The sequence below is a fragment of the Pongo pygmaeus genome, chromosome 16 (genome assembly GCF_028885625.2).
Source record: "Pongo pygmaeus isolate AG05252 chromosome 16, NHGRI_mPonPyg2-v2.0_pri, whole genome shotgun sequence".
NCBI classification, from domain to species: Eukaryota; Metazoa; Chordata; class Mammalia; order Primates; family Hominidae; genus Pongo; species Pongo pygmaeus.
The window spans coordinates 56278325-56285576 of NC_072389.2; positions in this window are offsets into that span (position 1 = coordinate 56278325).

Consider the following 7252-nt stretch of genomic DNA (forward strand, 5'->3'; position numbering starts at 1 on the left):
GCAGTTTTCAGATATTATTTCATTAAATAGGTTTTCTATACCTTTCATTTTTTCTTTCTGGGATACTGGAAAATAAATATTTGGTCTTTATGGTGTCTCATACATCTTGTAGACTTGTTTCATTCTTTTTAATGTTTTTCTTCATTTTTGCCTGACTGGGATATTTTAAAAGACCTGTCTTTAAGTTCTGAGATGTTTTCTTCCACTTGATTTAATCTATTGTTGAAGCTTTTGAATATTATAGTTTTTTTTTTTTTTTTTTGAGATGGAGTCTCACTCTGTTGTTCAGGCTGGAGTGCAGTGGCGTGATCCCGGCTCACTGCAACCTCCGCCTCCTGTGTTCAAGTGATTCTCCTGTCTCAGCCTTCCAAGTAGCTGGGATTACAGATACCTACCACCATGCTTGGCTAATTTTTGTATTTTTAGTAGAGACAGGGTTTCACCAAGTTGGCCAGGCTGGTCTCGAACTCCTGACCTCAAGTGATCCACCTGCTTTGGCCTCCCAAAGTGCTGGGATTACAGGTGTGAGCCACTGTGCCCAGCCTGAATGTTGTTTTGTATTTCATTTAATGAATTCTTCAGTCCTCAGTTCCAGAATTTCTGCTGAATTGACTTTTTTTTTTTTTTTTTTGAGACAGAGTCTCACTCTGTTGCCCAGGCTGAGACAATCTTGGCTCACTGCAACCTCTGCCTCCCAGGTTCAAGAGATTCTCGTGCCTCAGCTTCCCAAGTAGCTGGGATTACAGGCATGTGCCATCACAGCCAGCTAATTTTTATATTTTTAGTAGAGGTGGGTTTTTGCCATGTTGGCCAGGCTGGTCTTGAACTCCTGGCCTCAAGTGATCTGCCCACCTTGGCCTCCCAAAGTGCTGGAATTACAGGCATGGGCCACCACGCCTGGTGAATTGACCTCTTTATTATCATATAATGACTTTCTTTGTCTCTTTTTATAGTTTGTGTCTTAAAATCTATTTTGTCTGATATAAGCATAAGCTACTACTACTCCTTTTTGGTTTCCACTGGCATGGAATATCTTTTTTCGTCCCTTTATTTTCAGTCTATGTGTGTCTTTATAGGTGAATTGTGTTTCTTGTAGACAACAGATTGTTGGATCCTGTTTATTTATCCATTCAACCGTTGTATGTCTTTTGATTGGAGAGTTTAGTCCATTTACATTCAATGGTAGTATTGATGAATAAGGAGTTACTCTTGCCATTTTGTTATTTGTTTTCTGATTGTTTTGTGGTCTTATCTTCCTTCTTTCCTTCCTTTCTTCCTTTTTGTGAAGGTGATTTTCTCTGGTGGTATGTTTTAATTTCTTGCTTTTTATTTTTTGTGTATCTGTTGTAGGTTCTCTGATTTGAAGTTGCCATGAGGTTTATAAATAACATCTTAAAACTCATTATTTTAAACGAATGACAGCCTAACACTGATTGCAAAAACAAACTACAAACAAGCAAAGAGAAAACTAATAAAAACTCTACATTTTAACTTTATTCTCCCTCCCCCACTTTTTAACTCTTTGTTGTTTCTATTTATATCTTATTACACTGTCTATGCCTTTAAAAATTGTTGTAGTTATTATTTTTGATAGGTTCATCTTTTAGTCTTTCTACTCAAGATATAAGTAGTTTACACACCACAATTTCAGTTATAATATTCTGTGTTTCTCTGTTTACTTACTATTACCTGTGAGTTTTGTGCCTTCAGATGATTTCTTTTTTTCTTTTCTTTTTTTTTTTTTTTTGAGATGGAGTCTCGCTCTGTTGCCCAGGCTGGAGTGCAGTGGCGCGATCTCGGCTCACTGCAACCTCCACCTCCCAGGTTCAAGTGATTCTCCTGCCTCAGCCTCCCGAGTAGCTGGGACTACAGGCGTGCACCACCACGCCCAGCTGATTTTTGTATTTTTAATAGAGACGGGGTTTCACCATGTTGGCCAGGATGGTCTCGATCTCTTGACCTCATGATCTGCCCGAACATCCTTTTCGTTCAGATTGAAGAGCTCCCTTTAGCATTTCTTGTAGGACAGGTCTGGTGTTTAAATCCCTCAGCTTCTGTTTGTCTGGGAAAGTCTTTATTTCTCCTTTTGGTTTGAAGGACACTTTTGCTTGATATACTATTCTAGGATAATTTTTTTTTTCCTTCAGCACTTTAAATATGTCATGCCACTCTCTCCTGGCCTGTAAGGTTTCTGTTGAGAAGTCTGCTGCTAGTTGTACTGGAGCTCCTTTGTATGTTATTTGTTTCCTTTCTCTTGCTGCTTTTAGGATGCTTTATTTATCCTTGACCTTTGGGAGTTTGATTGTTAATGCTTTGGGGGTAGTCTAATTTGGGTTAAAGATGTTTTGTGTTCTATATCCTTCTTGTACTTGAATATTGATATCTTTCTCTAGTTTTGGAAAGTTGTCTGTTATTATCCCTTTGAATAAACTTTCTACCCCAGTTTTTCTCTCTACCTCCTCTATAAGGCCGGTAACCCTTAGATTTGCCCCTTTCAGGCTATTTTTTTTTAGATCTTGTAGGCATGCTTCATTCTTTCTTCTTTTGTCTCCTCTGACTGTGTATTTTCAAATAGCCAGTCTTCAAGCTCACTAATTCTTTGTTCTGCTTGATCAGTTCTGCTGTTAAGATACTCTGTATGTCTTCAGTATGTCAGTTGAATTTTTCAGCTGCAGAAATTCAGCTTGATTTTTAAAAATTATTTCAGTCTCTTTGTTGAATTTATCTAATAGGATTCTTAATTCCTTCTCTGTGTTAAATTTCATTGAGTTTCCTCATGATTTTTGAATGGTTTGTCTGAAAGATCACATCTCTCTGTCACTCCAGGATTGGTCACTGGTACCTTATTTAGTTTGTTTGGTAAGTTCATGTTTTCCTGGATGGTCTTGATGCTTGTGGATGTTCATCAGTGTTTAGACATTGAAGAGTTAGGTATTTATTATAGTCTTCGCTGTCTGAGCTTGTTTGTACCCATGCTTCTTGGGAAGGCTTTCTAAGTACTCAAAAGGAATTGAGTATTATAATCGAAATATTTGGTCACTGGTGTTTAAATCCCTCAGCTTCTGTTTGTCTGGGAAAGTCTTTATTATCTGTGTTATGGGGCACCCCAAGCCTGATAACATTGTGATTCTTGCACACTTATAGAGGTACCATCTTGGTGGTCTTGGGAAAGATCTGGGAGAATTCTCTGGATTACTAGGCAGAGACACTTTTTCTCTTCCTTTACTTTCCCCCAAACAGAGTATCTCTCTCTCTCCATGCTAGGCTACCTGGAGCTGGTTGAGGGGTGACACAAACACCCCTGTGGCCACCACCACTGGCCCTGCACTGTGTCAGAGCCAAAGCCAGCATAGCATTGAGTCTTGCCTGACCTGCAGAGACCACTGCCTGGCTACTGCTGATGTTCACTGAAGGCCCAAGGGCTCTTTAGTCAGCAGGTGGTAAATCCAGCCAGGCTCGTATCCTGTTCATGGCAGCGAGCTCCCACCTCTGGCCCATGGCAGTTCATAAATGCCACCTGGGAGCCAGAGCTTGGAGTTCAGAACCTTAGGATTCTACTTGGTACTCTATTCTACTGTAGTTATGCTGGCATCCAAGCTGCAAGATAAAGTCCTTTCCACTCTTCCTTCTCCTTTTCTTATGCAGGAGTGTCTCCTCATGGCCACCATTGACCCAGGGCCACTGTGAGTACTGCCTGGTTAGTGCTAATGTTCACTCAAGGCTCACATGCTCTTCAGTCAGCTTGTGGTGAATGCTGCCAGGTCTGGGTCTCTCCCTTCAGGGCAGTGGGCTCCCCTCTGGCTGAGGGTGGGTCCAGAAATGCCATCCAGAAGCCAAGGCCTGGAATTGGGAACCCCAGGAGGCTGCTTAGTGCTGTATGCCACTGTGGCTGAGCTGATGCCTAAGCTCTATGACAAAGTCTCCTTTACTCTTTCCTGTCCTTTCCTCAAGCAGAAGGAGCCTCTCCCTGTGGCCACCAGAGTTCGGAATATGCTGGGTCACATCTGAAGCCAGCAAAGCCCTGGGTCTCATCCAAGTACTGCTGATGTTTATTCAAGGCCCAGCGGCTCTTTAGTCATCAGGTGACGAATCCTGCCAGGACTGGGTCCTTCACTTCAAGGCAACAACAGTTTCTCTTCTGGCCCAGGGTATGTCTAGAAATGTCATCTGGGAGTTAGGGCCTGGAATGGAGGCCTCACGACTGCCTGGTGACCTCTTCTACTGTGGATTAACTGGTATCCAAGTTGCAAGACAGTCCTCTTTAGTCTCCTCTCTCCTTTCCTCAAGCAAAAGGAAGAAGTCTCTCCTGAGCCTGTAAGCTACATTGTCTTGGAATGGGAAAAGGGTGATTTAAGCATTTCTTTGGCTGCCCCATTTAGTGTCTCACTGAGTTGTGTGCACCCCAAGTCCACTTGTTCTGAGCCCAGAACAGTACCAGGACTTGCCCAGGAATTGTAATCCTTGTGGCCTAGACTGACTTTCATGTTTATTTAGGACCCCGGAGTGCATTAGCCTGTGGTTGGGGGGCTAGCTGGAACTCAGGTTCCAACCATTGGAATGGATGATTCCCCTCTGTCAAAGGCTGGTCTAAATGTTCCTTCATAGGTGCTGGCCAAATTCTGCCCTATGTTTCTTTCCACTGTGACAGGGCAGTGCTGAGTTCCAGTGCAAAGTCCCACAATCACTGCAGTCCCTCTCCCCAAAGCACATATATTCTCTCTCCATGCCACGTGGCCAGTGCTGGGGGGAGGGAGAGGGGTGATGTCAGCAATTCAAGACTGTCTTTCCTATCTTCTTCAGTGCTTCTTTCCTTGATATGATGTTCAAACCAGGTACTGTGACTACTCACCTGATTTTCGGTTCTTATGAAGGTGCTTTCTTGGGTGGATTGTTGTTCAATTTGGTGTTCTTGCAGGGGGGATGATTGCTGGAGGGTTCTTTTCAGCATAGTGCTCCGCCTCCTTGCCTGAATTGCTGTTTGTTTCTTTTTGATTATTTCTATCTCTTTGGTAAATTTCTCATTTATTTCCTGAATTGTTTTTCTGATTTGTTTGTATTCTTTTTTTGTGTTCTGTTGTATCTTACTGAACTTCTTCAGCATCAATATTTTTACTTTTTTTCTGTGATCTCATAAATTTCTTTTTGCTTGGAATATGTTATTGGAGAATTACTGTTTTTCCTGGAGGTGTTGTATTTCTTTGCTTTTCATGTTTCTGTGTCCTTACACTGATATCTGTGCATCTGGTGTAACAGCCACTTCTTCCAGTATTTTGTATTTGCTTTTATAGGAGAGGACTTATTCCTGAAGATGTATCTATGGTGTTGATTGGGTAGGGCACTTTTGCTTTGATTCTGGGTGCATGCAGTAGTGTAGTCTCTGTATTATTTCTTTGGCTATAAACAGCAGCAGTGATGTCTGTGATTTCCTCACTGGTTTTAGGGTGCAGTTGTTAGTGGAGTCTGTGGTGAAATTTTGCTGAGGACAAGAACACCATGTAGTCCTGTCCTTGGGCCCCAGTGGTGGCAGCAGCAGGCAGAGTGTGCCTGTCCTTAGGCCCCAGGGCAGCGTATGCTGGCACTGATGTTAGCAGGTCCAGGCTGGCCGATTCTTGGGCCTCCAGGCAGCTTACTCAGCTGCTGGTTGTGGCAATAGTGGACAAGTTCTTCAGGTCCTTAAGGAGTGAGTGTGGTGTGGGCAATGGCAGTAGTAGTGTTGAGACAACCTTCTGACTCCCAAGCAGTCCTTGCTGGAGTTGGTGGTGGCTGTGATGGGCTGGGTAGGCTGGTCACCAGGCCCATAGGTGGCACAAGCTGGTGGATTCCTGCTATGGTGGTAGTGGCAGGCTGAGTGAGCCTGACCTCAGGATCCTAGGAGGCTCAAGTGCCAAAACTAGTAGACTAGTCTGGGTGGTCCCCAGGCCCCTGGATGGTACGTTTGGGCGTTGGTGGGTGGCAGAGCTGGGATGAGTGGACCTATCCTCAGGCCCCCTGGTGGTGCATGCAGGCACTAACTATAGTAGGCAGAAATAGGGTGATCCCCAGGTCCTAAGTGAATGTTCAGGCGGGGGTGTCAGCAGCCCTGCTACTAGGGAGGATGGGATTGCTTTCAAGGGCAACAGCTGTATGCAGGCAGCTAAGGAGCATACACTTTGCTTGTGCTTCACACACCCCACCCACCCACCCCCACCCGCCCTGCTGTGGTGGCAGCCTGCAGTGGTAGTGGCTGTGGGCGGAGGAGTTTGTCCTCAGGGTTCATGAAAATTCATGATGGCTTTGCTGCCGGGAGCAGTGGGGATGTTGCCAATGGTTTAAGCTTCAGCCTTGGCAGCAGCAGCCAGCTATGGTGGTGGCTGTTCTTGGTGATGTTAATGGAGATCCAGGGATGTGGAGATGCAGGTGCTGTTGGGCCCCTAGGCAGGATGCAGGCTGGTGGGGCTAGGCTCTCAATACACCATGCTGTATCTGCTTAGAACTTGGGAATTGTTCGGGACCCAGCATAAGCTCCCTCTCTGGAGCAATACTGTTGCGTGGTCTCCAGGCAGCTTCCTATGTTAGTCTCAGGGCGGCCCACAAGTGTCAATGGGCTCACCTGTGGCTAGGATTGCAGGAGTCTGCTGTGAGAATGTGGACTGCTGGGGATCTCTCACCCTTTCCCCACTTTGGGGAGCCTCTCCAGGCTCCCAGCTGATCCTGGTCAAGAAGCCTGCCTTGCTTCCTTCTTCTTCCTTGCTTTAAATGTTTCCTGTCATTTCTCTGTTGAATTCCAGTGTTCTCTTTTAGATGATCTATTCAAAGTGTGATTATCTATTGCTATTTTGGTTCTTTGTGGAGGAGGTGAGTGCTGGGTGCCTCTAGCCAGTCCTCTTGAAGCCCTTACTCACCTATATTTTCTTGTTAGAGTTTTTTTTTTTTTAACTCTTACATTTAAGTAGTTGATCCATTTTGTGTTAAAGTCTGCATATAGCACGAATTAGGGGCCCTGATGCATTCTTTTGCATGTGGATAGCTAGTTGTCCCAGCACGATTTGTTGAAGACTATTCTTTCCCCACTGAATGGTCTTGGCACCTTTGCCAAAGATAAATTGACCATAAATATATGGATTCATTATCTAAACCAGGGGTCCCCAACCCCCGGGCTGTGGACTGATACCGGTCCAGTCCGTGGCCTGTTAGGAACCAGGCCGCACAGCAGGAGGTGGGCAGCTGGTGAATGAGCATTACAGCCTGAGCATTACAGCCTGAGCATTACAGC